General features: G+C 39.8%; 1 pseudogene; it reads left to right on the plus strand.

The window, feature by feature from the left end:
- The first annotated feature begins 4,108 nt into the window (after nucleotides 1-4,108).
- Nucleotides 4,109-11,260, plus strand: LOC147988749 (uncharacterized; annotated as a pseudogene).

The following is an 11,260-nucleotide window of genomic DNA, read 5'->3' on the forward strand; positions in this document are numbered from 1 at the left end:
CCGAGTCGCGGTGGGGAAGAGAGTGCTTCACTTCCTCAGCCCAGTCTCGTTTGCATCCGCCCTGAATCAAAAATCAAAATAAATACTAGGAAATTTTAAAATTCAATGCATGGTAGACAATTTGACCGTGAGGTCCATTTCAATTTTCAGATCATTTGGACATCTGAACAGCTCTTGACAAAAAAAGACAAATTTGAAGTTTATAAAAAAGTTCAGTGTTCATGTATTGTTCTGACCCGATTTGTCCCTTTGCTAAGAGCTCCTACGTCTAAATGATCTGAAAATTGAAGCGGACCTCATGCAGCAAATAATATATCATGCAATTTTTTTTTGGAATTTTTAGAATTATCTGAGTTTTTTGTGAATTATTTTTTGACTAGATGCAGATGAGTCTGGGCACCGAATCTCTGCACTCCTATCTATGTATCAACTACCCCTATAAAAACACGAAGTGCGGAGATCCAAATCTATCCTATCCATCCATAAAATCCTACAGTCAAAAGTCATCCAATCTTTAGCGCTAATTGCAATTAGTGCCGACGCAACTCTCCTGCGTCCCCGCCCCTCAAGAAAAAAACCACCCCTCGCTTGACACGACTCCCATGCGCATGACCACGTCACGCACGTGAATGGTTTTGGACATGACGCCATTGTGGGCGTGTTCAAGGGTCGTGAGAGCATCTACGGTATGACCTAGCAAATTTGACCACCTAAATATTTATGCAACGGGATGAACTCACAAACAGTGTCAACCATCTTTTTATTTGCCTTTTTAGACAACCACACTTCTCATATTCTTACAAATACATGCACGTCTACCATATACCACAAATTCATCCTCAATTCGACAAAACTAAAATAAACCATAATTCAACAATTCATTACATCCCAACAAAAAATTCAACAGATGATACTAGTTCAACATTTTTTATAAATTGTTCAACTTTTTTTAATACTTCCTCAATATTTTTTAAATACTTGTTCAACATTTTTTGATACTTATTCAATATTTTTTAAATACTTGTTCAATAATTTTTAAATACTCGTTCAACATTTTTCAAATGTGTTTTTGAAGAGTGTTTTTGTTATTCTTCATGTTGAAAAATGTTGAACAAGTATTTGAAAAATATTGAACAAGTATTGAAATGTTTAATAAGTATTTGAAAAATGTTGAATAAGCGCTCGAACAATGTTGAATGCGTATACAAAAAATGTGAATCGCATATTAAGAAAATGTTTTTTGACATATATAAAAATGTAGAGGGAAAATAAAAATCGACATAAGAAAAAGCAAAAAATGGAGAAGAAAAAGGGAAACCAAACAAAGACAAAAGAAAAGGGGAAAAATAAAAACACGAAGAAAACCGAGAAAAATTGAAGAAAAAGAAAAAAAAAAGAACAGGAAAAGAAAGTAAACAGGGTAAAACCCAACTCATTTTCCTTCTAGTAGGACGCGTTCTACATGGTGTACAACAAGTTGATTGTGGCGTGGTGGTTAGCAGCTCTGGGAAGATACGTCGCTGTAGGACCATTTAACTCAGTATATTTCAAAAAATATGCCCCATAGTGGACCAGTCCAATACTGTAGCGATCGGCACGATAGTTTCCCCTCTCCTCACTTAAGGCGAAAATAGGGGTGCCCGTTTGATCCGGTCTCGCTTAAGGGAGCCCCTATTTGACATTCTTTGCGTCAAATTGGCGGCGGATCACACAGGAGAGAGCGAGACTGGGCTGGCCCATCGAGAGGTACAGCAGGACAGAAAAAAGATAGCAAAAACCACTGTGACGACCGCGCAACATAAAGAACTAGTACTAGCATAGAAACTGCTGCTCCACTATAGCGAATTTGAATAAGTTAATGTAACGACCTAGAAATAGTTACTGCAGTGATAGTTTTTTTCAAGTATACTTCTTTTAAAGTGTGTAATTTGAAAATGTGCAAACAGTTTTTGTATTTCTGAACAATTTTCGGCAAAAGGAAGTTTTTTTTGAACGTGTGTACAAAACATGGAATTCTGAACAAATTTTGAAACCACGAACATTTTTTGAATTCTTAAAAAATTATTTGAAAAGAAATAATTCATGAAATTCCAAACTAAAATTCATAACTACGAGCATTTTTAGAATTTATGAACAAAAATTGAAAAATATTTCTAAATGTTGGAACTTTTCATCAAATACCGAACAAATTGTTGGAACCACAAATATTTCTAAATTTTGTGAACATTTTTTGAATTCTAATTGTTTTTTTCAAGAATGTGATCTTTTTTTGAATTTGTGAACAAATTTGAAATCATGACATTTTTTGAATTGTAATTGTTTTTAAAAGAACTTGATATTTTTGAATTTGTGAACACATTTTAAAAATATGAACATTTTTTAAACTCCTGTACATTTTCTGAATTTTTGAACAAAATTTTAAAAACAGGAACATTTTTTAAAAATTCTTTCACATTTTTCGAAACGTGAACATTTTTTGTATGTCTGAATTTTTTTATCAGAGGAATATTTTTGGATAATATGAACTAAATTTGAAAGTTTGGAACAAAACAAAGTATAAAAGTAAATTTTAAAAATGCAAAAACAAAAAATAAATAGAAAAGAAAAAACAGATTAATTCAAATAAATAAAACAAAAAAATGAAAAATAAAAAGAAAAACCAGGAAAAAAACTGCTTCCCAAAACCAGTCCCGAACCTTCACAAAACTGGTCCTCTCGAACGCACAGATTGGCTGGCCCATTCGATCGATATCTGTGTCTAGGTCGTCAATCTGCCGCAGAACGCGGCAGATAGTATTTTCTCTCGCTTAATGCGAGACATACGGGCGCACCGTTTGGGAGGAACATCCTATCTGCCGCTCGTTGCCGCACGTTGGCGGAGGTTCGCACAGGCCGAGGCGGGTAGCGCAAGTGGGCCAGTCCAGTCGACGTTACTCTAGCGAGCGGTGCACAATTTGCAAAATAGGCTCTGCGAAATTTTAAGAACTAATCACAATGGCATATCCGAACCAAAAACGTTGAACACTTATTTAAAATTCTGAATTTTTTGACAAACGCAAACAATCGGGTATGTGGAATTTTTTTAAAAAGTGATTTATTAAATTCCTTTTTTTGAATTTTGGAACACTTTTTCGAAAACGTGAACAAAATTCCGAATTTCTATATGAAAAACATGAACAAATTTAGAAAATTTGAACCATTTTTTAAAAAACATGAACAAAATATAGAAATGCCGAACATTTTTTAAAGAAGTGAACCAAATTTGGAAAAGGTGAGCAAAATTCTGAAATTCTACACAAAAAACGTGCACAATTTTTTAAAGAGTTTAAAATCTTCAAAATTTCTATTTGTTCTTTGTACAAGTGAACTATTTTGAAAAGCCTGACCAAAATATTGAAATTCTGAACAATTTTTCAAAACATGAAAAAGTTGAAAAAATGGACAACTTTTGAAAAGGTGAATAAGATTCCTAATTCTATATAATAGCATGGACAGTTTTTGAAAACATGAACGAATTTCGAATTTGCGAACATTTTTGGAAAATGTGAACAAGAACTGAAAAATATTGTAAAAACATGAACAAAATATTGAAATTTATAAAAAAATTCAATAAAGGGAACTAAAGTTTTGAATCCAAACTTTTTTTAAAAAGTGAACAAAATTTTAGCAAAAATTGAAATTCCAAACATTTTTATGAACTCTTCGAAATTAGGAAAAAGCAAAAGAGTAACAAAAAAATAATAAAAAGAAATAGGAAAAAAATAAGGAACAATAAAACAGAAAAGCCGGAAAAATCCAGAAATAGAAACCAAACCAACAAGGGAAAACCTGGTCCAGGAACCTTCTAGAAGGTTCCCAAAACCAGTAGAAATAGTGTACAGAAACAATAAGCTTCGCTAGAAATTGGGCGAGGTCCACTGCGTCGTTCGCCCGAGCAACCCTGTGCGAAACGATGACATTACGACACAGTGAGCGACGTAGGGTTTTCCCGTTTCAGACGTCTTAACTTTCCCCAACAATTAATGTAGCCATTGGGCCCGCGGGATATTCGGGAGCTCAAACCGCTAAAGGCAGACCAACCCTCTCTCTGGCCCAGGGGCGATGGGTCATGCGTGGTCTGACACCCTGGTAGCAGGGGTACTACCTTCGTCCTGGTTTATTGGTCCCCTTTGTAATTTGTGCCAAATTTTGATCAAGGATTTAACTATCAAAATGTTAGTGCATGTCAACAAAAATTATATCGTTAGATTCATATTTAAACATAATTTTTAATGATATAATTTTTTGGTGACATGCAAGAACATTTTGTTAGTTAAATCTACAGTCAAAATTTGGCATGAAATACAATAGACCAATAAACCAGGACAGAGGTAGTATGTTGCAAAGTATGGATTCGAGCATTTCAATCGTATCGGGGCATTCTCCATCCATGAGCCATTGACTGAGTGGATCATGGAAAAAATTAACCCACATTTCAGAATTAATATTGACAAGACAATTGTTTTCACCAAGCCCCTTGTTTAGAAAATTTTAGGTGTACCTACAAGGGGAAGACCTTTTGTACTGCACTAGTAAGCATGCACGCGCAACACACGTTTCAAACATAAAACAGGTGAATTCACATAATATAAAAAAATAAGCATTTTAAAAAATATAAATCAAATGGATACACAATGTTTGATGTCGCTCAAATTGTATTTTCAAAAGCGAGACACAATAGTGGTTATGTTGCTGCATAGAGTAATAGCAGGAAAATATTCTCATTTAAATAAAATAAGCAATTATTTATTAATGCAGTAATATAAGCATGTAGTATAGTCTTCTCTTCGAGTGTAGCCAGGGAAAAAAAGTATAAACTGCCTTACGGTGCAATTATATTGTTCAAGTTGCTTAATTCTCGAATCTTATTTTATTCTACTAATCTGCATAGCAAAATATATATTTGTACTAATTTGGATCAAATTATATATATATTTTTGGTTGTGTGGACTGCCAAAATTATATAGCTACCTACTATGGATAATAGGAAATAGAAGATGATATGTGACTACAACGACTTCTATATGAAATAAAGATGATTTACAAGAACTAATTGAAATGTAAAAGGGCTAAAAGAAATCCAATAATTATCATGATAGAAAATATTTATCCGGTTTTGTATGTGTTTATGCGTTGGCAACCATACTAACTTACAATGATGTAAGACGCTTTGTACGTATAGAAACTGAAATGAGTTATGAAGAAAAATAAAGATGGAAGGAAAACTATTCTAGAGTATTTGTCAAGCTTAACCTTATCAAGATTTCAGGTCAGCTTCTAAATTACAAAAAAATGATGAATTCTCAAATAAGAAAGAGCCAACAATTTGCAACATGCTACAAAACTGGTGAAGATAGAAAGCATTCATCCTCTTTTTCCTTGTTGTAAGAAGTAGCTTCAGTATACATTTGTAACTGTGTAATACCTGATCCGGAAAAAGTTGTTCATTATTATTATTGGAAGAAAGAGGCGCGCAGATAAAGAAAGAGAGGCGGTGCAAATAAGGCCTTAAACAATGTGTGACCCGTTTTATATGTATAGAATCATGTAACTGAAATAGTAGTGCATATTCAATATCTTGCCTCCTACTGAATCTTACATAATTTACTGGATTGCTATGCAATTATGTTAAAGTGACGCGTGTAAAGTTTTCTCTAAGAATGAATCATATATTCTGATTTCCAACCTATCCCTGGAGATAGTGCCTAGGCAGGTGCAACCCACCTTAATTCCAGGTAAAGCAACGTCATACGTAAAACACACACTGATCAAATAGCACAAATAAGGCAATTCTAATCAAGGGGATGGCGTTACCTCTTGATACGGTCCAGTTTAATGCATATGGTGGTACGAAGTAAAGCCCAAGGAAGCCGACATGAACATGAGAAGTAATCATGGGAAATAGACTCTGCATCTTGACTTCTTCAGTATCCCTCTTGATCCTACTTTGTAAGACAAGATTGCTGCATTCTTATGTACGTGCCATATATAATTACACATTTTCAGTACAGCAATCGGCAACCTAAGATAATCCCAAATCTATAATTCTAGATTGCTTGAAGCCCCACGATTCTTATTTAATATGTAATGCACGTGCACCCATTGAACAGACACTTTGTCGGCGTGGGTGCTGCGAACGGAGCTGAAGTCAACGCGAATGCCGATGGTTGCCGGAGAGCATGCCCTGAACGTGGATGGAGGCGTCGCAGTAGCAGCAGAAGAGCGCCTGGCCTCCAAACAGAAGACGATGGCGGCGATAGCACGTGTGTTCCCGGAGGAAGACGAAGCTCCTCGCGCTTCCCCATCGTGGCTAGCGTGCATGATGGCGGCAGGCGGCTTGCGATTAGCTTCCTAATAGGATGGATGTATCCGATATAAGTTTTTTAATAGGATGGATTTGTCTGAGATTAGTTTCCTAATAGGATGGATGCACTTTGATTTAGTTTCCTAGAATAGGATGCACCCGTGATTATTAGTTTCCTAATTGCTCAGGCGTGGAGTTTCATATTTTCCTCCATGGTGGAGTACGGTCAGTCAATGTAAATTGCTAAGTGCACACAGAAAATGGTTTAGGTTAAGGCTAACCGTTAGATTGATTTTAGTGGGCCTAATCGTGCGGTGGTATTGGATCTGTGTACGCTTTGTGAGGTGTGCTTAAAGAAGTTTTTATTTGATTGTTTAATAGTAATATAGAAGTATAGATGGGCAGAAGTCAGACAAAATCAAAGTACTACAAGATCTGTACTTAAAGAACGGACTAAGGGCAACCATCCCCCACTGTGTCAGTTTGCTTAAGAATAACGAGGACAAGGAGTCCTTCACGAAGACATTCCTTATTTTATTTTTTTGAAAGGAACACAGTTGCGTTACATTACATGGCATTACTGGGCAACTCACCAGCTACAACGTCTAATACAGATTTCACAAGACCATGCCATGCGCGGCTAACATGTGCGCAGCTTGGTTACAAGACCTCGGACAGTGTCTAATACATAAATCAGACATGCTAGCTCTCAACTGAAACTTTATTTCCCTAAACGCAGCACCTAGTGCAGATAAATCGTAGTCTCAAGGGGCGACGGCAGGAGCTGCTTCCCTCGGTGGTGGCGTGGGGGGCCGTTCGGGGCGCTCCTATGATGGTCGTGGTAGATCTGTTTCAGATCTGACCGCCGGTGCCTCGGGCGGCGCGGGGATCTCGGGGCGGCAGCCTCGATCGGTGGCGCGCGGTGCGACCTGCCTGGCGGGCGGCACCCGCGGGTGCAGATGGGGGGCCTTCCACGGCTGCGTGGGCGGCGTGGAGGCGGCAGCGCTGCGGCGGCTCCTCGATGGCCGACCGGAGTTTCATGGGAGGCGTTGTCTCCGACTCGATCTACTCCGGTTCATGCTGGCTACAGTGGTGACTACGGTCGACGCCAATACTGCTTGGATGGATCTGGCGGGTGGGCATGGATCCCGGGGAAACTCCAGGCCGGCGTGGCGGCTGCACCAAAGTCGACGCCCTCGGCGCCAATTCCTTTCCTGGAGGCTTCGGTGTGGATCATACGCCCCCCACCTCTGCCATGAGCGCATGCGAAAACCTCTGTTCCTCTGTTTGGGCGACGATGGCACTTTGGTGTCCTATTCCTTCCTGAAGGCGTCGGCCAAGGACTGCTCAGCGTGGTGGAGTTGCTGGTAGTTCGGAGTCGACGCGAGATGGCATTTAGGTGGAGCGGTGTGGCATCAACAGTATCATCGACGGTGGGTCTCGGCGGCATGGCGCAGTGGAGACTTGGCGTCCGATGCGCGGAGATGGACTCGCGCAGGAGGAGGAAGTTGTCTGGCATCGTGGTGGCGTTGACGGTAGCTAGACCGTGCAAAGTAGATGCAGCAGTACAGCTCTGAAGATGGATTGGTGGCAAGTAGCTGCGGCGGCCTCATACCCGGCAGGCATCCGTGGTTGAGGAGCACGCCCGACTGGTGGGTGCCCATACCCGGCATGCGTCCTGTTTGGGACCTCAGGTCTTAGATGTTAGGTCTGGCTGCAATGTCTGTTTGGTATTAGGCCCAGGCTATCAGCGCCCCTTCATCAATTGGATAGGTGTAGCGACAGTTCTTGCTTAGACGGTGGCTTTAGTTTTATTGTTGTATGACTTTGTAAGGTCTTGTGAAAATAATTAATAAAGTGGCCGTATGCATCGCCCAGATACAGAGGCCGGGGGTCATCCTCCTTTTCTAAAAAAAATGATAAATCGTAGTCTTCCGAAGTGACGGCTTGCTTTAGTGAAACTGAATCAGTTTCAAACATCACTCGGCCACATCCTAGTTGGTTTGCTGTGTTGACAACGTGTAACATCGCCAAAACTTCAGCATGAAGAGCATCAGATACATATTCCAGGTTTCCTGCCCCTGCGGCCATTAGCCCGCCTTCATGGTTTTCAATGGTGAAACCCCAGCCTCCAGAGAGAGTCTCCAGTCGGAAGCACCATCTGTGTTGATCTTCAAAATGTCCGCCGGGGTGGTGTCCATCTCAACGTTGTATCCTTCATGTCACCTCTATTCTTCTGCATCAAATTCATAGCATTGGCAAGATCATGGTTAATTGAGAAAGATATTTCATCATTTGTCTCTATGGCATCTCCAGCATTAGCTTTGTTCCTCTGATGCCACCATAACCAGAGGAGAAGGCATGTTTCAAGTTTTTCTTCCTCATTTAGACTAACAATGCCCTCCATAAAATTAAATTACTTGAGCATGCAAGTAGTTGGAGCCTGACATATTCAAGCTGAACTTGCCTCCAAATGGCTCTCACTGTTTTGCACTTGAGGAAACAATGGCCTTCATCCTCATCATATCTATGAGACATAGGGCAGAGGGTATCAATTTTCATACCTCTATGCTGCAGTTTGTGCGTAGCGGTAGACTGCAGTTTGTTAGCCACCAAAGGAAGTGTAGCACTTTTTTGGCAGTGTCAGTGTCCATAAGTTTGTTAGCAGGACGTCCCTTCTTATTGCACTTGCCGCAGTGCTCACCCCCACTACTGGGAATACAATAGACCTTGACTACCTGTGGGCCTTCCGAGATATGTCAAAGGTGCAGGATCTGGATTGGGCTGGCCATATCACGGAGCATCTGATGGACGAGGTTCACAAATTTCAGTACAAGTCTAGGGTGGAAAAGATGAGAGACTTCTTGGTTGGTGGGTGCTTGCCTTTGCTCACGGTATGGCCTCTCCAGCTCTCCTATTTCCCCTCCTATTGCATATAGTGCACTGATGACATGTCTTTGATATTGCTGCTGGCATTTCTTTTTCTGATGTTGTCATTATTAATGTAGTGGCATTTCTTTGCAGTTATAACTTATTAGTTCTTACAGTTTGTTTGATTTTGTTGATGCCACAGTTATGGAAATGGTGTGCTGCAATTGAACTCATAAGCAGTTAATATTGCAATCTGATTTTATTGTTGGCAACTTGGCATTTCTTTATTGATGCACATTTATTATACAGGGGATGCTGCTGTTATGTTCAGTTCATACTACATATTGTATACATACTTTCTTCGGCTAGTGCTCTTGTTTAAATACGTAGTCTATGGAATTATATATGCCATCCTTTTCAATGTCACTTTTCCCCCCAAGAATGTTTATACTTTTATATGCACGTATCTTGTTCCATCTCTGTTTTTTTGTAGATTGCTTACATGGATCACCTCGATCTCCCTGGAAGGCGAATTGTAGACCGTGAAATTAACTACTCCAGTGCCCAGGATCTGCCACGTTTCTAAGGATGATTCCCAATTTGCCGCGATTGCTGACCTGCATCGTCAACATTTCAAGTTTGCCACATTTGGGATACTTCCTGTATGTCGTCTTCTCCACCTTTTTCACTCTGTAGTTTCTGCTCGCAGCATACAACATATTAATAGTGTTTGATCTTTTTCCATCCTTATTATTGTGGGTATTATGCAGTTCCATGAAAGAACGCCTAAGCGAGACAGAGGTAGCAGAAAATGCTCTTCATATTCTCTCAAAGGATCATCAAGTCTTATCAGGGCAATGGGAACTTGTAGAAGTACACGATGAAAAAAAATAGATGAATGTGTAAAAGAAGCTGAACCTGAAATCATTGGGTTTGCAGAAGCGATGATCATTCCCCTTCTGGAAGAACTTATTGGCTTGAATGAAGGTAATGCTGAACAAATGAGTACAGACTATTTTCATATTTTAAGGAGCTCCATCATGATACCATACAATTATCAGGAATTTAAAAAATTGCTAGGTCTGAAAGGAGAAGTTCTAGCCATTGTAGGACTACTGCTGGAAAGGTTGCACTGAGACCCTCTTCATCTGAGAAATCAGGTTATATTGTCAACTTACATGCACATATGCGTTAAACCTGGAATTTCTTATAGTTTTGACCTATGAAATTTTATCCAGAAGAAGACAGTGCTCGAGAATACGAATCTTCGGAGTCAGATGATCATCCGGCACCTCCAGAAGCGGATTATGGGGTAATATTCAGGAGCTGTCTATTTGGAGCACAAATGGAGAGAGTAAACACGCTTATCCAGAAAGTTAAACCTGAAACTACTGTATTTGTGGCTACCATGAGGAGGTGTGATGTTCAACTACCTAGTCCTCTTCTGGTAAATTTCTGTTCTTTTATGTTGAATTGAGCTGCTCACTTCTATCAACTTGAACTGTTTTTTGCGGTATATGATGTACATTTCTGTTTTCTTCAGGAAAATCTTGTCATCTTCAAGTTCCCATGAACCTTCAGAACAATTGGATAAATGTTTTTTCCTTGCTTTACAGTTGAAACAATGCCTTTTCCATTCAGCCTGACTTTTCTTTTATCGTGTGTTTTGTAATGACATCTCATCTTGCCACATGTAACCAGATCATTTCAAAGGAACCCACATTAGCTGCAGCTGCACACTTTCCACATGAAAATGGGGCTGTCACACTTGAGATGCCGGGCAAGACCGAGAAGTGGCGTCCGAGATTCTTCATAGAAAAAGACACGCGCATGCTTGTGGGTAACTGGTTGGACTTTGTATGTGACAACCAAGTGCAGGCCGGCGACATCTCCATCTTTGTACTGGCAAAGGGTGGGGAAAGGCACACATTCACAGTCCATATAGTCTTTGCAGAAGCTTCTCATTGTAGGGGTGTTAAAAGGGTTCGCTCAACCCATGATTCTCCGGTTACTATGTAAGGAATGGAAAATCCAGACGTCGTTTAG

The sequence above is a fragment of the Triticum urartu genome, chromosome 1A, assembly GCF_056163025.1.
Source record: "Triticum urartu cultivar PI428250 chromosome 1A, HENAU_Tu73, whole genome shotgun sequence".
NCBI lineage: Eukaryota > Viridiplantae > Streptophyta > Magnoliopsida > Poales > Poaceae > Triticum > Triticum urartu.